The sequence below is a fragment of the Drosophila suzukii genome, unplaced genomic scaffold, assembly GCF_043229965.1.
Source record: "Drosophila suzukii unplaced genomic scaffold, CBGP_Dsuzu_IsoJpt1.0 scf_4, whole genome shotgun sequence".
Classification (NCBI taxonomy): Eukaryota; Metazoa; Arthropoda; class Insecta; order Diptera; family Drosophilidae; genus Drosophila; species Drosophila suzukii.
The window spans coordinates 5,556,960-5,580,282 of record NW_027255927.1 but is presented as its reverse complement, the minus strand read 5'-3'; the positions used below and the strand labels follow the sequence as shown (position 1 = coordinate 5,580,282).

The 23,323-nt window shown below is 38.5% G+C and overlaps 1 protein-coding gene and 1 long non-coding RNA gene across 9 annotated transcripts in view; both read left to right on the top strand.

Moving 5' to 3' along the window:
• Positions 1-23,323, top strand: part of LOC139354879 (gamma-interferon-inducible lysosomal thiol reductase) — a 207,375-nt gene that overhangs the window by 20,389 nt on the left and 163,663 nt on the right. The window lies entirely within an intron of this gene.
• Positions 195-15,661, top strand: LOC139354881 (uncharacterized). The gene is made up of 2 exons (XR_011605721.1): positions 195-9,082; positions 9,331-15,661. It is a non-coding gene; the product is annotated as an uncharacterized lncRNA (long non-coding RNA).

Sequence of the window (23,323 nt, the reverse complement as noted above, 5' to 3'; positions counted from 1 at the left end):
TAGCACGGACCATTCAAAAGAAAACAAAGAAGAACGCTATAGTCGAGTACCTCGACACTCAGATACCCCTTACTCAGCTAAAGGGACCAAAGGGAAATGGAGATATGCAAGCAGCGCCTACCGGAGGTACACAGATTTAAGCGTTATGGGCGTTACCAATACATTTCAGTTAAAATTTTGAATCTAGCATTAAAATTTTGGGCCTCACAGGTTTGGTCGGTTTGTGGGCTTTAGAGTGGGCGTGGCATATTCGCGTAACAAACGTGCGCTGCGTACAAGGCTACGGAATCTTATCTGAGATCCTAATTCTTTATCTTTGATAGTTTCCGAGATATCCACGTTCATATTTACGATTTTTTGAAGTTTGTAGGCGTTGAAGTGGGCGTGGCAAACTTTTTTTGGTTCAATCGATAGGTATTGATGAGAACAATACATTTCAGTTAAAATTGTTATTCTAGCGTCAAAACTGTAGGAGCCACCGTTTTGGGCGGTTTGTAGGCGTAAGAGTGGGCGTGGCTGAAACAAACTTGCGCTGCGTAAGAAGCTCAGGAATCTGCACGCCAAATCTCAATAGCCTAGTTCTGATAGTTTCCGAGATCTCAGCGTTCATCCGGACAGACAGACGGACAGATGGACATGGCTAGATCGACTCGGCTAGTGATCCTGATCAAGAATATATATACTTTATGGGGTCGGGAACGCTTCCTTCTGCCTTCTACATACTTTCCGACGAATCTAGTATACCCCTTTACTCTACGAGTAACGGGTATAATAAGGGAGAACGCTATAGTCGAGTACCGCGACTATTAGATACCCGATATTCAGCTAAAGGGACCAAAGAAATGGAGATATGCAAGCAGCAAAGCGAGATTGAAATGCGCAACCCACCCGCGATCTCAATATATGGTTATGTGGGCGGTAGACAGGTTTGTGGGCGTGGCAAACTTTGGGCCAATCGATAGGTATAAGAGACTATTACATTTCAATTAATATTTTTTATCTAGCATCAAAACTAAAAAAGCCACAGTTTTGGGCGGTTTGTGGGCGTTAGAGTGGGCGTGGCACCCTGCTGAAACAAACTTGCGCTGCGCAGGAAGCCCAAGAATCTGCAAGACAAGTCTTAACTTTTAGCTCTTATAGTTCCCGAGATCTCAGCGTTCTTACGGACAGACGGACATTGCTAGATGGACTCGTCTAGTGACCCCTTTATGGTGTCGGAAACGCTTTATTCTAACTGCTACATACTTTCCGACGCATCTAGTCTACCGTTGTACTCTAGTAACGTTTGTTTCGTAACATTTTCAAGGACTTGAATTTAATTGCGGCTTTTGCCTTTTCGAAACTAAAAATATTTTGGCTACAACAACACAAAAAAAGGAAGATTTAAAATTTTATGTTTTTATGAAAAGTTTTTTCTTAAATATTTGATGAAGAACCTTTTTCATTATCTAAAAGCGACTTTTCTAATGACAAGACATTTTTACAGATATGCAAGCCTTTTAACTAGGGAAAATTAAATCAGGGTAGCGTAGATGTTTACTTCGGATTCGCTGAAACTACTTGAAAGAGAAATGATTTCAAAAAAGAGTTTTAAAGCGCATAACAATATATTATCACAATACGAGCAAGATAAATCGGAATCGTCATCTCGCTTTATTTGCGTTCGGACGTGCTTAAAATTCTCAGTATGTTGCTTCCCCGCTGTCACGAGTGCAATGCCGATGTTACACTGGCCCAGCTTCGCGCTTCGGATGCTGTCCGCTGTTCTTCTTTGTGCCGTCGAGCTTATCATACTTCTTGCCTAGTCCTACCGGACGCTGTGCTCAAATTTTTATTAAATCCAAACATACTGTGGCAATGTGACAGCTGTGTGGTTTCGAATTATGCGCATTCTTAAATTGATAAACATTATGATAAACTGAAAGCCCTGGAGAGCTTATATCAGCGCCTTCATATTAAATTCTTGGAGACTCCGTCTACCGAGGCCTGCCAACGTAACTGCAGCTTCCAGTCATACGCGGCTGCTTTTGCTACGTCTTCCGCGGTCGTTGACCCTCCTAATTAAGCTCTGGATTTTGGGAGGGGAAATTTCATACAAATTCGAAATTAAAAGAGAAGGATCAACAACAAGCCCAATAAGCATGTTGTTGGTGTAGCTCCTAATGCCGAAGATCTTAATGTTTTGCCCAGCAAGAAATTCTTGCACATCGGTAAGTTTTCAACAGATACAGAGCCGAATGCTGTTCGAAAATATGTGTCCACCAAGCTTAATGTGGATGCTAATTCTTTCACTTGTGTAAAACTTGTAAAAAAAGATGTTGACGTTACAACTTTAAAGTTTGTAAATTTCAAGCTTGGTATCCCTGATCAGCTTTACGATATAGTCTTCAAAAACGATTTCTGGCCGAACTCAGTTAAGGTCAAAAGATTTATTCATAGAGAGCGGGCCATTGTGGTAGGGGATGGAATTTTATATAATTTGCCGGAGCCTGGACAAACTTCATCATCAAGTCAGTCGTCAAAAAACCCCTAGTGTTCGACGCCACTGGCGTTGATACTTTTGCGGGACATCGTCTGCAAGCCTTTCCTAATTTGTCGGAGTCGTTTTCGCAACAACATCGGCAGCTGCTTGCGTTTCTCACTGCGCTCTCTTCATCTTCTGACTCTCTCCTAACGCACCATCGACAACGTCAGCCGGAGCTTTTGATGTCCACTTTGTGCGACATTCGCAGTCCACCTGGTTCTAATATCGGCGCACTCCTCGGAGTTGCGCTCTCATCATCTTTCGCCTCTCTCCCGTTGCACCGTCAACAACATCAGCTGGAGCTTTTGTTGTCCGCTGTGCGCGACATTCGCCGTCCGCCTGGCTCTAATATCGGCGCGCTCCTCGGAGTTGCGCTCTCATCATCTTGCGTCTCTCTCCGGAAGGACCTAGAAAATCGGGTGGATTCTTACTCTTCATCGCCTAATAGTTATGCGCTCTCCAACCTTTCTGACGTTCGACTATCTACAACAACTTTTATCGACACATTTGGCTGGATGGCGAGCCTCTCAGAGTGCTCTCTCTGAAGGTGCTCTTTGGAGATGCTTTCGCCATCAACAACAACAATGGACTGCGGCTGCTGTAGTACGTTCTCGCTCATTATTACCAGGAGTGGATTCACCTGCGTGCAGTTATATCTTGAATGCTAATATTGACTGCCCACCTAATATTTGGAGCGCCGATCACCAGCCTATTCGTATCCGTACCACTACTTTACTAAAGGTTCTTACAAATAATTTTATTAATTATGATAAAATCCCAGCGAGGCCTCTTACGGATTCGGGCCATGATGCTGGACCAGTTATTGATAGCATGACCATGGATGACCGGATATGCGCTAACAATACAAATTTCAATATTTATTTTCAAAATATCGGTGGTATGCGTACGAAAGCTCAATCCCTTTTCCAGGCAACGTCTCATGGTGATCATGACGTCATCATTTTTGTTGAAACCTGGCTCAACATGGATTTCTTCGATAATGAATTCTTCGATACAAATCTTTATCATGTGTTCCGTAAGGATCGAGATTCCGTTAAAACACGATGCTCCAGAGGTGGCGGAGTTTTAATTGCTGTGCGGCGTGAGCTGCGTTGCATTGCTATTTGTCTCCAGAACGAGGATTCTCTGCTCGACCAACTCTGTGTATCTCTCGCTGGTCCTACGGAAACAATTTTCCTGACAGTATCATACATACCCCCAAGCAGCAGTTTTGATTTATATAAAGCGCATGTTGACAACATTGCCCACCTATACCAGGAGCTGGAAGATGGCCAATATATATGTGTTTTGGGCGACTTCAACCTATCTTCGCTCGTGTGGGCTCATGATCTTGAGTCTTCAGCAATGGTTCCCAGTAATCTGCATCTTCCCCACGAAATCTTAGTCATCGATGAGCTTCTTAGTATGGGATTAGTCCAGATTAACCATGTTTTTAATAACTTAAATAAGCTTCTAGATCTAATTTTTGTACACCCTGATATATGCCTTACTCTATGCTGCAGCGATAATCCTCTAGCCGCGTGTGATGCTCATCACAAGCCCCTATTAATCTTAATTACTTGTTATATTTTCTCACCAAATAATTCTCGCTTGCCTCTTACCTATATTAATTCTAGCAGTTTAGATTCTATCCGTAGTGATATTTCTAATATCAGATGGGCGGAAGTCCTCTCGCATGCGGATGTGAATACAACCTATGAAGTTTTTATATCTTTTCTCTCTACTATTATAGGCAGATATGCTAAAACTAGAGTTCAAAGTTCTTATAGACTACCATGGTACACACAAGGACTAAAAAAATACAAAAATCTCCGAAATAAATTCTATAAGCGCTACATAGAAAGCGGTGAAGCTGCCGACTTTGATCGGTACAAACAACATAAGCGTGAGTTTGAGTTCCTCAAGAAATTCTTATACAGCCAATATATTGCTGATAAAGAATGTAAACTAATTACCAATCCTAAGTCATTCTGGCACTTTGTCAATTCTAAACGTACAACCTCCTACTTTCCTTCCCATATGTCATATGAAAGTCTTTCAGCTTCTTCTGATATTGGGGTCGCTAATCTATTTGCTAAGTACTTTGTATCTAACTTTGAACCGAGCTCGCTGTGGAATGACGATGATTCACTCGGTGCCATTGCCACGATGCTAAATTTTGGGTGCTTAGATGTTACTGATTTGGACTGTCATATGGCGGCTGAGAGTTTTAACGACTCAGGAAAATTAGACTGCGATGGCCTTTCTCCATTTATTTTGAAAAACTGTATAGGTGTTCTTTGTGAGCCCCTAAAAATGATCTTCAACAAGTCTCTTTCCACTGGGGTATTTGCGAATAGATGGAAACTTGCCACAGTTTCTCCTATATTCAAGTCTGGTTACAAAAATATTGTTTCAAATTATAGGCCAATTGCAAAGCTAAGTAATGTCTCAAAAATGTTTGAACGAATTGTAGCTAAGCAGCTAACTTTTCTTGCTGGTCGGTTCATCAGTCCTAACCAACATGGTTTTATGCCTGGAAGGTCAACTACCACTAACTTAGCTACGTTTAATCTTTTTTGCATCCACTCGTTTATCAGTCATCATCAAGTTGATGTAGTCTACACCGACTTCGCCAAAGCATTTGACAAAGTCTCCCATAATGCTTTATTGGCAAAATTGCAGAAATTGGGATTTCATTCATCAATATTAAATTGGTTTAAATCTTATTTAGATGGGCGGATTTATAGAGTAGAGTGCAATGGTGTTTTCTCAAACCCGTATGTGGCTACTTCTGGCCTTCCTCAGGGAAGTGCATTGGGTCCGTTTCTATTCATCATCTTCATTAATGATTTAAGCTATTGCATAACAAATTCTGAATTCCTGTTGTTTGCGGACGATCTTAAAATATTTAAGTCTGTGAATTCAATCTCCGATAGTGAACTTCTTCAAAATGACCTAGTAAAAGTGGGAAATTGGTGTTCTCGTAATAAGTTGCCTCTGAACGTGTCAAAATGTTTCTACGTTAGGTACAGCAAACGATTAATTAATGTCCTTAGCTCTTATTCCATTAGTTCCCATGTTCTTTCCTTAAGAAATGAATCACTGGACCTAGGAGTTATGTTTGATACCAAATTTACTTTCATGGATCACATAAACTACATAATTCCAAAGGCATACGCTATGTATGGTTTTGTAAAACGAAATTCCACGCAATTTAAAGATCCGTACACGAAACTAAGCCTATTTTCTTCGTTCATTAGGTCCAGATTGGAATATGCTTCGTTTGTCTGGAGTCCGACTGGAACTACAAACATCAATCGTATTGAGCGTGTTCAAAAAAAATTCCTATCTTTTGCCCTTCTTTCTCTAAACTTTAATGACCCGGTTCCCTCTTACTCTGCGAAATGTCGTCTTGTGCACCTTTCTTCCCTACAAGATCGTAGAACAACTAGCGCACTAGTTTTTATTTGTGACCTGCTGTCCTCCAAAATAGACTGCCCTGCATTGCTGAGTAGCATAGGCTTTTCCGTAACTGGTAGGTCTTTAAGGTCATTTGAACCTTTTTTTATTCCGGCATATAGAGCTAACTATGCTTTTAATGAGCCTCTGTGTAGAGCCTTGTTCTACTGGAACAAACTTCCATCTCACATGCGGCTGGACCCATGCTCCCCTAGGGAATTAATTAAGAAAACCCTTTACAATTACCTTTCGTCCCTTAGTATTTAGTTTAGTAATAGACAAGTAGCCAGTTAAGGTACCAACTGTTGGCGAGAATGGAATCTCGCCATTGATAGGACTGATTTATGATTGAATCCGAAAATGATTCATCCCGAAATCGAGATCGACTGGATGCTGAAACCAAGATGTCTTCATTTTCATGTCGAGACCACACATTCTCAAAAGCCATTCGAAACCGAGAAGACTTTAATCTCGGTTTGAGTAAGAGTCGGTCTTGCCTAACTTTTCAGATCGAAAACAGTGTAAGCAGAGTTAAAATATGATTTTGTTGGATCGCGGGTCCAACCACTAAAATATCGGTCAGCAATAGATTCAAGGCTATTTTCGCGGAGGTGTCGAGGACAGCAATTAGTTTTCTTGTCGAGCTTAGAGGTTGATTAATATTTATGCCAGACGCGGTTTCCATATTCCATAATATGGCGATTCTTCATTATGCCCGTTACTAGTAGAGTAAAAGGGTATAATTGATTTGTCGGATAGTATGTATAGACCCTATAAAGTACATTTATTTTTGCTCAGGATCACAGCCGAGTCGATCTAGCCATGACCGCCTGTCCGTCCGTATGAACACTGAGGTTTTGGAACCAATGAAAGCTATAATTCGGCATGCAGATTCTTCGGGTTCTAAGACAGCGAATGTTTATTTTAGCAGGTTGCCACACTCGGGAAACATTTTTTTTGCACATCCTGTAAAATTCATTTTACAAAAACCGTGCTAGGATCTTTTTCATATCCAGGGACTCCATAACTTTTATTTAAAAAAACAGACTTAAAGGCTTATTCAGTCCAACAGAGTGACTAGTTAAGTAGACAATGCAAGCCAGATCTCAATGATACCCTTTGGCCTGTGAGAAAATCATAGAACATCCGTGTGCTAATCAAAGGGTGGAATATTACACGTGCGACTGAGCGAGAAAGAAGATTTATGTCTGTAGAGACTTTGAAAAGTTGGATCGTAGGTTTATATTAGTCATTGCTATAAGAACTTAATTTTCCTTTCCCCTGTGTTTCCTAAAGGTACACTTTTTTAAATTTCTTAACGCTTTAAATTTATAGTGGTTCTAACTTTTATTTGTATCCATGTGGATACTCACATTATATGTTTAAATTCAATTAATATGGTGATATGTGCAGCAGAGATCACGTTTATACATATACATATGTTAGTAATAGGCTTAATACTAAAGTTGTTCGTAAAGTCATGTAAGTACAATAGAAAATGTGTTTATTGAAATAAAAAACTTATGAACCGTGTGCAATACAATTATTGGCTGCTTTAATAGACGTCATCGGAACGTTGATTTCACGGAACTATTAGATCCTAACATCGATCCTAACATTGACTTTTATGGGCATAATATTAGATGAAGGCTTAAAAAGTGGTATTTTAAGCAAAACCCATATACTTGAAGCCATAGAAACATTCATCCAGTAAACTTTAAACTGGCTACTCTTCACAAGCACCATAGATATACTTTTAAATTTGTTTTTTTGTCAATAAGTCCTGAGTACTAGTTAACTTTCAATACCTAAGAATTCTAAGCGTCCTCACATTTTTGCGCCATACACTGATCATTATTAGTTTATACGGATAAGTTAGTAAATTGCACAAACCATATACTGATCATTTTTAGTTTATACGGATAATCAGACATTATTTTACAGACAACTAGAAGATTTTCAGAAGACTACGTTTCTTTATAATAAAACTATTCAAATTAAAAGAAAGTTGTTAAATAGTTCTGGGGGAAAATGGTTCTGTAGGGATATTCAAAATGCCATTTTAAAACGAAATATGGATTCAAAAGAAGAAAAATATATAAATGTGAAACAATTTACCTTGAATACAATAAAAAATGCAAATAAGGACAGTAGGGATATTCAAAATGTCATTTTGAAACGAAATATGGTTTTAAAAAGGTCGAAAATATACAAATCTGGGACTACTTACCTTGAATACAACAAAAAATGCAAATAAGGATAGACACGAAGATAAATTAAATAATATTCTTGACCCTACTATACTTAACTATAGCAAAGCTTTTGACACCGATGATCACTCGATACTTTGTACCAAACTAAGTAAAATATTTAGGCACGGCAACAAATCTAATGGCATCATATCTTGGGACCGATTTCAAACTATTTGGTATTTTTTTCAGTTAAAAGTGGTGTGCCGCTTCTATTTTTGTTGTATATAAAAGTCTGAAATAGACATAAGCAATTATGTCAAAAAATTCAAATTAAAAAAAAATGCTCTAATTGAGTTGAGTTAGTTTGAATTTGTAGGCACACTAGATTGAGTAAGTCTGTAACGTACGACTCAGTCATACCAGAAAAAGATATGTAAAACGAAGCGAGTAAAGAAGACCACGAACATGTAGATGTGTTTCAATATATTGCATCCAGATGCATGCCCAAATGGAAATTCGGGAATGCATTTTGAAACAAATAGTTTTGGGTCGTATCATTATTACGCAAAACAACACGCATGCAATTTTACTAAGACAAATGTGCGTGCTAGGTGCAGAATATTGCGGTGACTTCTAGATGTCAATATAGTGCATCCAGGTTTATTTTGCTGGAAATGTAAAAGAACAAATAGAAACCCGAAGGTTGCCGATGCCCGTTTTTACGATCGTTTTTTCGGTACTGCTCTCTTGACAAAAGGAAACATGCAAGTTCGCGAGCGGTTTTTTCTTGTCTTTTGCATTTCTTGTCAGTTGCATTTTTAATTCTGAAAAGTGGCGTTCACGCCAAGTGTTTTGAAATAGTTTGTTGGTTTCTGCCACCAATTTTACATCAATATTTTCACAGGTAAGTAAAGTGTAGATAATTTAGATCAATATGAACACAATATAATAACATAATACATATGTACAATTGTACATATGTACATTGAATGTGCAAACTAAAAACAAATTAGTTATATAAAATAATAATTATTTGCATGTAAATTGTACATACAACAGTGTATTTGTGCCAAAATAAATATTGTATATTTGTAAAAAAAAAAAACACATGTATATAAATATATAATATTCAATTTGCGTTATATCTTTCAGAATCGCAGAAAAGGGATGGGCACACCAAGGACTGAACTGCGTAAATGATAAAAGTACATAAATAAGAAGGAAGCAGAAAAGCAGAAGGGGAGAGATTCCGATCAAAAATTAGTTGCGTTCTTTAATATTGAAATAAAAAAAAATATGAAATGAAATCAAGTTTTATATTCCTTGGGGAAACTTACAGATATTTAATTTTTGAAAGCATCTAAGTTCATTAAAAAAGAGTTCGTCCAAATGTGTATAGTTTGTTGCATCTGGGTGCATTCCTGGGTACATGTTTCAGGTGCAATAAAAAAGAGTGCGTCCAGAATGTGTCTAGCTTGTTGCATCTGGGTGCATTCCTGGGTACAGGTCACAGGTGCATTAAAAAAGAGTGCGTCTAGTTTTTGAATCTAGGTGCATTCAAAATATATCCATCTAGATGCATGTAACGGGTACACTCTGTTTTGTCCCGCACCCGTGTAAAAGGAATGGACAGACTCATCACTTTCGGCACAGGTTTTTGGTGTCATTTCATCATGAAAGAACAGGTGCTGAAATGTAGTCGTTTACGACTGGGGTTTGATTCCAGTCAAGCCGACTCTGAAAGTACAGTGCATATGTATGCCGATGATATACACATGTATGTGAAACTAATGACTGTATCACTGTATCTCATCGGGAACTAATGAGTGGTAAGGTCTACATTTTAAACCGATTAAATCGAAAGTTATTGTAACTTATAAGAAATTCATTAATACAGACAACTTAGAAATACTTATCATACAAGATACTTTTAATTGCTAGACTGACAAAAATCGAATTTAAGATTTATTTTCAATAAATTGAAAGAATTTTTAAAGTCATGCTACTAACAAACGTATATCGTTTTACGAATGCTTTCTTTGACACAATATGTTTTATCAATACCAATTCCATCACTGATAGCAAAAACATGCTTTGTACCAACTTTAATGTATGAAGTAGAGCTTATTGCTTATTAACAATTCAATATATATTCAATTCAATAAAATGTTTAATGATAATAAAATAAGAATACAATAAAATTATGATACTAATAAAATATATATACAAATCGGTTCAGACAAAATGTAAAACTTAACAGAAAAATATTTGTGAGTAGTACTATAAATTATAAATAAATACAAAATAATCGTTTTTTTTAAATAAAGAAGCAGTCAACAGAAGACATTACCCAGTGGCGCCTTTGACCAAAAAACGTAATTCAAAATTTAAACGTGGGCATAAATTGTGAAGCACACCTTTCGGCGGGAAATTTATCTACTATTCTAAATATGTAACCTTTATAAATATCAGATTGATCGACCCATATCGGTTCATCCAGGCTTATTATTGTTGAACGTTGATGCACTAGAAGCAGTACAAACAAGTGGCCCAAACGACACCAAGCATATGTCATATGAAAGTCTTTCAGCTTCTTCTGATATTGGGGTCGCTAATCTATTTGCTAAGTACTTTGTATCTAACTTTGAACCGAGCTCGCTGTGGAATGACGATGATTCACTCGGTGCCATTGCCACGATGCTAAATTTTGGGTGCTTAGATGTTACTGATTTGGACTGTCATATGGCGGCTGAGAGTTTTAACGACTCAGGAAAATTAGACTGCGATGGCCTTTCTCCATTTATTTTGAAAAACTGTATAGGTGTTCTTTGTGAGCCCCTAAAAATGATCTTCAACAAGTCTCTTTCCACTGGGGTATTTGCGAATAGATGGAAACTTGCCACAGTTTCTCCTATATTCAAGTCTGGTTACAAAAATATTGTTTCAAATTATAGGCCAATTGCAAAGCTAAGTAATGTCTCAAAAATGTTTGAACGAATTGTAGCTAAGCAGCTAACTTTTCTTGCTGGTCGGTTCATCAGTCCTAACCAACATGGTTTTATGCCTGGAAGGTCAACTACCACTAACTTAGCTACGTTTAATCTTTTTTGCATCCACTCGTTTATCAGTCATCATCAAGTTGATGTAGTCTACACCGACTTCGCCAAAGCATTTGACAAAGTCTCCCATAATGCTTTATTGGCAAAATTGCAGAAATTGGGATTTCATTCATCAATATTAAATTGGTTTAAATCTTATTTAGATGGGCGGATTTATAGAGTAGAGTGCAATGGTGTTTTCTCAAACCCGTATGTGGCTACTTCTGGCCTTCCTCAGGGAAGTGCATTGGGTCCTTTTCTATTCATCATCTTCATTAATGATTTAAGCTATTGCATAACAAATTCTGAATTCCTGTTGTTTGCGGACGATCTTAAAATATTTAAGTCTGTGAATTCAATCTCCGATAGTGAACTTCTTCAAAATGACCTAGTAAAAGTGGGAAATTGGTGTTCTCGTAATAAGTTGCCTCTGAACGTGTCAAAATGTTTCTACGTTAGGTACAGCAAACGATTAATTAATGTCCTTAGCTCTTATTCCATTAGTTCCCATGTTCTTTCCTTAAGAAATGAATCACTGGACCTAGGAGTTATGTTTGATACCAAATTTACTTTCATGGATCACATAAACTACATAATTCCAAAGGCATACGCTATGTATGGTTTTGTAAAACGAAATTCCACGCAATTTAAAGATCCGTACACGAAACTAAGCCTATTTTCTTCGTTCATTAGGTCCAGATTGGAATATGCTTCGTTTGTCTGGAGTCCGACTGGAACTACAAACATCAATCGTATTGAGCGTGTTCAAAAAAAATTCCTATCTTTTGCCCTTCTTTCTCTAAACTTTAATGACCCGGTTCCCTCTTACTCTGCGAAATGTCGTCTTGTGCACCTTTCTTCCCTACAAGATCGTAGAACAACTAGCGCACTAGTTTTTATTTGTGACCTGCTGTCCTCCAAAATAGACTGCCCTGCATTGCTGAGTAGCATAGGCTTTTCCGTAACTGGTAGGTCTTTAAGGTCATTTGAACCTTTTTTTATTCCGGCATATAGAGCTAACTATGCTTTTAATGAGCCTCTGTGTAGAGCCTTGTTCTACTGGAACAAACTTCCATCTCACATGCGGCTGGACCCATGCTCCCCTAGGGAATTAATTAAGAAAACCCTTTACAATTACCTTTCGTCCCTTAGTATTTAGTTTAGTAATAGACAAGTAGCCAGTTAAGGTACCAACTGTTGGCGAGAATGGAATCTCGTCATTGATAGGACTGATTTATGATTGAATCCGAAAATGATTCATCCCGAAATCGAGATCGACTGGATGCTGAAACCAAGATGTCTTCATTTTCATGTCGAGACCACACATTCTCAAAAGCCATTCGAAACCGAGAAGACTTTAATCTCGGTTTGAGTAAGAGTCGGTCTTGCCTAACTTTTCAGATCGAAAACAGTGTAAGCAGAGTTAAAATATGATTTTGTTGGATCGCGGGTCCAACCACTAAAATATCGGTCAGCAATAGATTCAAGGCTATTTTCGCGGAGGTGTCGAGGACAGCAATTAGTTTTCTTGTCGAGCTTAGAGGTTGATTAATATTTATGCCAGACGCGGTTTCCATATTCCGTAATATGGCGATTCTTCATTATGCCCGTTACTAGTAGAGTAAAAGGGTATAATTGATTTGTCGGATAGTATGTATAGACCCTATAAAGTACATTTATTTTTGCTCAGGATCACAGCCGAGTCGATCTAGCCATGACCGCCTGTCCGTCCGTATGAACACTGAGGTTTTGGAACCAATGAAAGCTATAATTCGGCATGCAGATTCTTCGGGTTCTAAGACAGCGAATGTTTATTTTAGCAGGTTGCCACACTCGGGAAACATTTTTTTTGCACATCCTGTAAAATTCATTTTACAAAAACCGTGCTAGGATCTTTTTCATATCCAGGGACTCCATAACTTTTATTTAAAAAAACAGACTTAAAGGCTTATTCAGTCCAACAGAGTGACTAGTTAAGTAGACAATGCAAGCCAGATCTCAATGATACCCTTTGGCCTGTGAGAAAATCATAGAACATCCGTGTGCTAATCAAAGGGTGGAATATTACACGTGCGACTGAGCGAGAAAGAAGATTTATGTCTGTAGAGACTTTGAAAAGTTGGATCGTAGGTTTATATTAGTCATTGCTATAAGAACTTAATTTTCCTTTCCCCTGTGTTTCCTAAAGGTACACTTTTTTAAATTTCTTAACGCTTTAAATTTATAGTGGTTCTAACTTTTATTTGTATCCATGTGGATACTCACATTATATGTTTAAATTCAATTAATATGGTGATATGTGCAGCAGAGATCACGTTTATACATATACATATGTTAGTAATAGGCTTAATACTAAAGTTGTTCGTAAAGTCATGTAAGTACAATAGAAAATGTGTTTATTGAAATAAAAAACTTATGAACCGTGTGCAATACAATTATTGGCTGCTTTAATAGACGTCATCGGAACGTTGATTTCACGGAACTATTAGATCCTAACATCGATCCTAACATTGACTTTTATGGGCATAATATTAGATGAAGGCTTAAAAAGTGGTATTTTAAGCAAAACCCATATACTTGAAGCCATAGAAACATTCATCCAGTAAACTTTAAACTGGCTACAAGCACCATAGATATACTTTTAAATTTGTTTTTTTTTGTCAATAAGTCCTGAGTACTAGTTAACTTTCAATACCTAAGAATTCTAAGCGTCCTCACATTTTTGCGCCATACACTGATCATTATTAGTTTATACGGATAAGTTAGTAAATTGCACAAACCATATACTGATCATTTTTAGTTTATACGGATAATCAGACATTATTTTACAGACAACTAGAAGATTTTCAGAAGACTACGTTTCTTTATAATAAAACTATTCAAATTAAAAGAAAGTTGTTAAATAGTTCTGGGGGAAAATGGTTCTGTAGGGATATTCAAAATGCCATTTTAAAACGAAATATGGATTCAAAAGAAGAAAAATATATAAATGTGAAACAATTTACCTTGAATACAATAAAAAATGCAAATAAGGACAGTAGGGATATTCAAAATGTCATTTTGAAACGAAATATGGTTTTAAAAAGGTGGAAAATATACAAATCTGGGACTACTTACCTTGAATACAACAAAAAATGCAAATAAGGATAGACACAAAGATAAATTAAATAATATTCTTGACCCTACTATACTTAACTATAGCAAAGCTTTTGACACCGATGATCACTCGATACTTTGTACCAAACTAAGTAAAATATTTAGGCACGGCAACAAATCTAATGGCATCATATCTTGGGACCGATTTCAAACTATTTGGTATTTTTTTCAGTTAAAAGTGGTGTGCCGCTTCTATTTTTGTTGTATATAAAAGTCTGAAATAGACATAAGCAATTATGTCAAAAAATTCAAATTAAAAAAAAATGCTCTAATTGAGTTGAGTTAGTTTGAATTTGTAGGCACACTAGATTGAGTAAGTCTGTAACGTACGACTCAGTCATACCAGAAAAAGATATGTAAAACGAAGCGAGTAAAGAAGACCACGAACATGTAGATGTGTTTCAATATATTGCATCCAGATGCATGCCCAAATGGAAATTCGGGAATGCATTTTGAAACAAATAGTTTTGGGTCGTATCATTATTACGCAAAACAACACGCATGCAATTTTACTAAGACAAATGTGCGTGCTAGGTGCAGAATATTGCGGTGACTTCTAGATGTCAATATAGTGCATCCAGGTTTATTTTGCTGGAAATGTAAAAGAACAAATAGAAACCCGAAGGTTGCCGATGCCCGTTTTTACGATCGTTTTTTCGGTACTGCTCTCTTGACAAAAGGAAACATGCAAGTTCGCGAGCGGTTTTTTCTTGTCTTTTGCATTTCTTGTCAGTTGCATTTTTAATTCTGAAAAGTGGCGTTCACGCCAAGTGTTTTGAAATAGTTTGTTGGTTTCTGCCACCAATTTTACATCAATATTTTCACAGGTAAGTAAAGTGTAGATAATTTAGATCAATATGAACACAATATAATAACATAATACATATGTACAATTGTACATATGTACATTGAATGTGCAAACTAAAAACAAATTAGTTATATAAAATAATAATTATTTGCATGTAAATTGTACATACAACAGTGTATTTGTGCCAAAATAAATATTGTATATTTGTAAAAAAAAAAACACATGTATATAAATATATAATATTCAATTTGCGTTATATCTTTCAGAATCGCAGAAAAGGGATGGGCACACCAAGGACTGAACTGCGTAAATGATACAAGTACATAAATAAGAAGGAAGCAGAAAAGCAGAAGGGGAGAGATTCCGATCAAAAATTAGTTGCGTTCTTTAATATTGAAATAAAAAAAAATATGAAATGAAATCAAGTTTTATATTCCTTGGGGAAACTTACAGATATTTAATTTTTGAAAGCATCTAAGTTCATTAAAAAAGAGTTCGTCCAAATGTGTATAGTTTGTTGCATCTGGGTGCATTCCTGGGTACATGTTTCAGGTGCAATAAAAAAGAGTGCGTCCAGAATGTGTCTAGCTTGTTGCATCTGGGTGCATTCCTGGGTACAGGTCACAGGTGCATTAAAAAAGAGTGCGTCTAGTTTTTGAATCTAGGTGCATTCAAAATGTATCCATCTAGATGCATGTAACGGGTACACTCTGTTTTGTCCCGCACCCGTGTAAAAGGAATGGACAGACTCATCACTTTCGGCACAGGTTTTTGGTGTCATTTCATCATGAAAGAACAGGTGCTGAAATGTAGTCGTTTACGACTGGGGTTTGATTCCAGTCAAGCCGACTCTGAAAGTACAGTGCATATGTATGCCGATGATATACACATGTATGTGAAACTAATGACTGTATCACTGTATCTCATCGGGAACTAATGAGTGGTAAGGTCTACATTTTAAACCGATTAAATCGAAAATTATTGTAACTTATAAGAAATTCATTAATACAGACAACTTAGAAATACTTATCATACAAGATACTTTTAATTGCTAGACTGACAAAAATCGAATTTAAGATTTATTTTCAATAAATTGAAAGAATTTTTAAAGTCATGCTACTAACAAACGTATATCGTTTTACGAATGCTTTCTTTGACACAATATGTTTTATCAATACCAATTCCATCACTGATAGCAAAAACATGCTTTGTACCAACTTTAATGTATGAAGTAGAGCTTATTGCTTATTAACAATTCAATATATATTCAATTCAATAAAATGTTTAATGATAATAAAATAAGAATACAATAAAATTATGATACTAATAAAATATATATACAAATCGGTTCAGACAAAATGTAAAACTTAACAGAAAAATATTTGTGAGTAGTACTATAAATTATAAATAAATACAAAATAATCGTTTTTTTTTAAATAAAGAAGCAGTCAACAGAAGACATTACCCAGTGGCGCCTTTGACCAAAAAACGTAATTCAAAATTTAAACGTGGGCATAAATTGTGAAGCACACCTTTCGGCGGGAAATTTATCTACTATTCTAAATATGTAACCTTTATAAATATCAGATTGATCGACCCATATCGGTTCATCCAGGCTTATTATTGTTGAACGTTGATGCACTAGAAGCAGTACAAACAAGTGGCCCAAACGACACCAAGCATGTGCTTGTTACGCGCGGGCCCATTTTTATTTCGGGCAAATATGGTTCGTGAGGAAGGTACATAGAACAAATAAAGACAGGACAAAACATAGATCAACAAGACTAAAGCAAATGAGCTAAGATTTTAGTTTTTAGTACAGGGATAGAAGTTGAGGAACAAATTAAATGATAAAGGGTGTTATAATTATTATAAAGAACGCGAAAGGGCTCGTGCTGACTAAAATTAGGTGAACATCTTGGGAAGTTGATAGGATAGTAGTTTCGTGTTAGTCTAACAGGAACATTGAAAGTTAGGTGGCTTACCAAACCTACAGAATCAATATCGCCTCTGACAAGATTGTTCATAAAAATAGTACCAAGGATAGTTCTACGGTTTACTAGAATAGGCAAATTAATTAATAGCAATCTACTCGAGTAAGAAGGCAACCTGACGTTTTGATCCCAGTTCAAACCACGTAAGGCAAAAAGAAGAAATTGTTTCTGTACGGACTCTATACGGTCAATGTGCACTTGATACTGAGGACTCCAAACGGAAGAACAGTATTCTAAATTAGGTCGGACAAGTGAGGTAAATAATAATTTGGTAGTGTATGGATCATCAAATTCTTTAGACCAACGCTTTATAAACCCAAGAACACTCATAGCTTTATTTACAGTAGATGTTATGTGGGAGTCAAATTTAAGTTTAGGATCTAGGAGAACACCTAAATCGTTTACTGAGTATATTCGGTCCAGGGACATGTTCTGAAGAGAGTAACTCATGAACGTTGGCGTATCTCTATAAAAAGTCATAACGTTGCATTTAAGATAGACACACTATTGAGCTTAAACTATCTTAAATGCAACTTTATGACCTCGTATAGGTGTACCCCTACGTCTACGAGTTATTCTCTTCAGAACAAGTCCCTGGACCGAATATGTTCAGTTAACAATTTAAATGTTTTTCTGGATGCCGAACTTAAATTTGACTCCCACATAACCTCAAGCGTAAACAAAGCTGGGAGTGCTCTTGGGTTTATAAAGTATGTCATAATTTAATGGTCCCTTGTCCACATTAATCTGGAATAATGTTCTTCGGTTTGGATTCCAAAATATCAAGTGCACACTGGCCGCATTGAGTCGGTCCTAATGCAATTACATCTTTTTGACCTTCCTGGCTGGAACTGGGATCAAAACAAGAGGTTACCTTCTTACCAGAGTAGATTGCTATTTCTAACTTACCTACTCTAGTAAATCGAAGATTAATGCTTGGTTCTGTTTTTGTAAATAATCTTATTAAAGGTGATATGGATGCGTATCAAAACCGTGCTTGGTGTCGTTGTGCCACTTGCTTATTGCATCAACGTTGAACAATCCAATATTAAATCAAAAGAGAACGCTATAGTCGGTGCCATGTACTATCAAATACCCATTAATCGGCTAAAGAAAGTTTAAGAGCGATGGAGATATGCTTGCTTGAGGCTAGAGCCACCTAGCGCTACCAATCGCGCCCTAGCCCATAACACCAACTAGCCCATAGCGCCCCTAGCAGCTTGGTGGCGTATAGGTGAAAACAGCTGATTTGCTGCATGTGGTGTTCAATCCCGATTGAATTTGCAAAATATTGACTATTAGTTGGTTATAACTTTTTAATAAATGGTCCGATTTCAATAATGGCACGTAGATGGTTTTTGATAATGAAATCTTTTAATCTACGAGTAACGGATACAAAAAGTAGTCACATGGATCTCAATGTTATATTGACTGCACAAATCCATGAATAATTTTCCCGAAAATTCTGCTCCTTGGTCAAAGATAAGTTTTTGAGGATTGCCGTACGTTGTACGCAGTGCTTTAGTAGTGTTAAGGCGGTCTCTTGTTGGGATTCTATATCCCACTGAGAATTTAGAAAAATGTTCAATAATAGTTAGTATTGTCTTTCAATTTATCGTTTATAAATCTTTAAAAAAAAACACCTCTTAACGAGGTAAAAAGTAGTGGCGAACGCGCCTTTAACAAAAATTTCTGATATCAACAATTGTGACGAAAAATGATTTTACATTCGATAAAATAAATAAACTATATTAAATTTATGACTTCGGCCCGCAACAGTAAATATTTATTTACCTACACGTAAATTTTCTGTTATAACGTGCCGAATACATAAATTTAATATTATAAAATTAAATTATCTTTTCAAAGATATATAGCACGTTTCCGAGCATTAGTTGTTATATACTATAAGCATTTTAAATCTGTTTTTTTTTGGATTTTCCGCTAAACTAGCGGGTTTTTCCAAAAGTCGTAGAACAAACGTTTCCTAATTCCGGCTACTTTATACACCCATAGGGTTTCCAAACCCCTAAAACTAAGATGGGATGCATACAAACCCACAAACAAAGGGACAAATATTTTCATTTTGGGTAAAAGAAGAAAATCTTGTTTTTTGAATTACTTTTGAACGGGACATCGGATTTCAACAAATGAGGTGTCATTCGACGCGTATTCTCAGTAAGATTAAAACTAGGTAAACAGCCGGGGGCTTTTAAATTTCCTAAATTTTTACTTTTACACTTTCACCGCTTTTTTTTCCAAACAAATCTGTTTTTCGAAAGTCTTGGTAAGCAATCTTTTTAGTTTTTGCAATACCTTTTGATTGGTGTATCACTCGTTACGATCGGACCATAATGGCAGATTTTCAATTCTGCGGCTATATATAGTAGTTGTCTTCGCACGCTCTCTTGCGCACTTCGCCACTACGTGTACTGCCGTCCACAGTGATGTGAATTTTTCAAATTTTTTGTTTTTTAGGTCGCTTGTCGTATTTTAAAGTTTGGGAAATGTAACAATTATTCGTAAATTGAGTTATTGCCTGTCGTATTTTTGGAAAACAGATAGTTCTTCTAAGATAATTAAAGGTGTCATCAATAATAATTTCTTAGCTTTCCGGATCCTCAAACGGCTGGTCACCAACCCGATACGTGAGGATCAGACGTCAAAATTGGATTACCTAAAAATCCAAGAGGACAAAGCCTGGGCAAAGGCGGTAATCCCAGACTTCGACATCGCTATGACCACCAGCAACAGCAACAAGCGAGAAAGGTCGATGGAGACAGCTCAACCAGCGAGCAAGAGGGCCAGAGTAAACAATCGCGGCACATGGTCGAGATACTTTGCTGAGGTAGTAAAGGATCGGAAGATCATTGGAGTCATCGACCAGAGCGATGAAGGCGGTAGGATCCCAAGGAACCAATGGGGTCTGGTTAGACGGGCCCTTGCGTCAGTGGCCTTGAAAGTGCTGGACGAAAACCCAGGTCCACCACCCGATTGCACAGATGCAGGGTGGTACCAGGGAAATGTCAAGTTGATCGCCTGCGAAGACGAGAGATCGGCAGCACTGTACAAGGCTGCCATTAACAAGGTCGGCGAGGTCTACACCGGGGCCAAGTTGGCAGTTTGCGAGGCCGCAGACATCCCGTCTCGACCGAGAGCGAGAGTGTGGCTTCCGTCGGAACCCTCGGAACCAGAGGCGATACTAAGCCTGCTGACCAGGTTCAACCCGAAGCTTCGAGCAGACGGTTGGAAGGTGGTCAAGGTGGAGAAATCCGATCGCGTCACCATGAACGTGGTAATCCTCCTGAACCAGGCCTGCTTGGAACCTCTCGCAGCCCAACATAACCGGGTGAGCTACGGATTCGATAAGGTGCAACTACGCATCTACGATACGGATAAGCTAGCGGCAGACAACTTGGCTGCTTGTGCGTCGTTAGAACCCCCGAGCGACGACGGATTTGAGCATGAAGAGGCCACCCTCACTGGCTACGTGTCAACCGACTCGGAGTTGACAGAGAGCCTGAAACAGCTGTGCACTCAGGACATAACCCGACCAGGGCGTACTATTCTCCAGGACATAGCGGAGGAAGCGGAGGGTACCCAGTCCGACCAAGGTCCTAAAGATGGTGCAGTTCCTGCAGATTAACCTGATAACCTGCCTGGCAACAGGCAACATAGACGTAGTCCTCATTCAAGAGCCATGGATTGTTGGTAACAACATCTGTGGCTTATCAACCCCCCTATACAAGCTATTTTACACCAAGGATATGGGTAAAACCAGAACCTGCATTCTTACAAAGACACACTTTAACACATTTCTTATTCCACAGTTTAGCGAGGGGACCTCACCACGGTCAGACTGGAGCTAAACGAACACACTCATCACACCATAGCATCATTCTATCTGGCTCACGACTACAAAGGGCCACTACCAAACACCATTATACAACAACTCATTCACACACACACTCATCTAAGGAACTCATCCTGGGTGGGGACGCTAATTCACACCACACACAATGGGGAAGTACAAACACAAACGAAAGGGGTGAGTTACTCTACGACTATCTCCTTCAATCAAATCTATTTATCTGCAACAAAGGTAATGACCCAACTTTCATTACTAGAAAAAGGAGGAAAGTCTTAGACATTACACTAATATCTGATCCCCTACTTAACCAGCTAGATGCGTGGAAGGTGGGGATCGAGCACTCATTCTCAGACCACCGACACATAGAACTTACAATAACTCTAGACTGTCCTCCCGCCGAGAATATTACTAATCTAAGATTAACCAACTGGGGATACTACAAAAATCTCCTCAACAGGAACCTACACGCTCCACCGACACACATACGCAACTGTCAAGAATTAGATAACCTTGTTAACACTTTTACTGATATCTGCGGTGAGGCCCTAAAAAGGGCTTGCCCAAGCAGAACAGTCAAAACAAAGTACAAACCCCCTTGGTGGAACGCAACCCTGGCGAACCTTAAAAGAGAGTGTAGAACTTACTTCAATACAGCTAAATACAACAATAGCGAATCCTCCTGGAATTTATACCATACAAAACTAAGCCTATACAAAAAGGAAATTAGAATACCAAATCGAATAGAATCTACTGCGGAAGGATCCAGACTCAGAAGAATTTTAGCAAAATCTAAAAACCAATGCTGACAGCTGAACGGAAAACAAACTTCCCTAAAAACACCCATGGAGTGGAGGACCTCTACATAGAGGAAAACTTAGACGACCAGAGTATAGACAACATCTCGAGCCCTGGCCGCATTCAGTGGGCTGTTAACTCTTTTAAGTCCTTCAAATCCCCTGGCCCAGATGGATTCTCCCCGGCCTAGCTACAACGGACACTTGATATTTCCCTACCCTGGCTGACAGCCATCTTTTGCGGCTGCCTTGCTCTAAACCATATTCCAACAAGGTGGCTTGACGTTAAGGTAATTTTTATACCGAAAGCCGGCAAACTCTCCCACACCAACCCAAAGGACTTCCGCCCGATTAGTCTCTCTTCCTTCTTGTTGAAGACCCTCGAAAAGCTAGTTGACATTCATATCAGGCTAACCATCGACCAAAGCCTACTCTCTGACGCACAACAAGCGTACTGTAAGGGCAGATCAACAGATACCGCCCTCCACTCTCTAGTGGCCAGTATAGAGAGAGGTTTCCACAATAAGGAATACTCTCTGGCAGCGTTTCTAGACATAGAAGGAACCTTTAACAACGTCACCCCAACGGCGATTACTGGTGCTCTCACTGAACTGGGCATTGAGTGGCCCATAGTGGGACTCATACTCACCATGCTAACCAGCAGAGTAGTGTACTCCACTATGGGATCAGCCCACTCGACCAGGAATATCAGCAGAGGAACCCCACAAGGGGGCGTACTCTATCCTCTTCTATGGGTTATAGTGGTCAACAAACTGCTATTACTTCTAGAAGAGGCGGGCACTAAAGTGGTAGCTACTGCAGGGCAAATTCCCGCAAACTCTTTGCAATCTAATGGAGGCAGCCTTATCCACCCTCTCCAGGTGGACGGCTGGCTGTGGACTGGGAGTTAACCCAGAAAAGACCGAACTGGTTCTCTTTACAAGGAAGTATAAGATAACAACATAACATCGAACACCTCCTATGCTTCTGGCCAGCGCATAACCTAAAGTGCTTTTAAACCTTAGGTAGCTACACACCTCCGAACCTTGCGGCCATTCAGGGCGTAAGCATCCATAAGCTCTTATGTTTCTTGAGGAGAACAGAATACTTCTCGAAAGCAAATAACTCATGAGCTAGGGAAAAGGATCTAATCAGAGATCATGTGGTTTCACAAGGGGCCCAATGTGACTTAAGTGTGGGGACTAGTATCTTATCTCCAACCTCTCCAGCCTAACCTAACCTAAGTCTGGCCTTTGATAATTTTTCGAAAATTCGCCATTGTAGGTGGTGGGGATGCGATTCGAGGGTCGCGGGGACTGAAAATCCTACGGACTGGACCTTCGAGCGAGGCCGCAGCCGGGTCTTCTCGTGGACGGTCGGGGTGAGCGTCGTGGGGTCTGAAAATCCTACTGGCTTGACCTTCG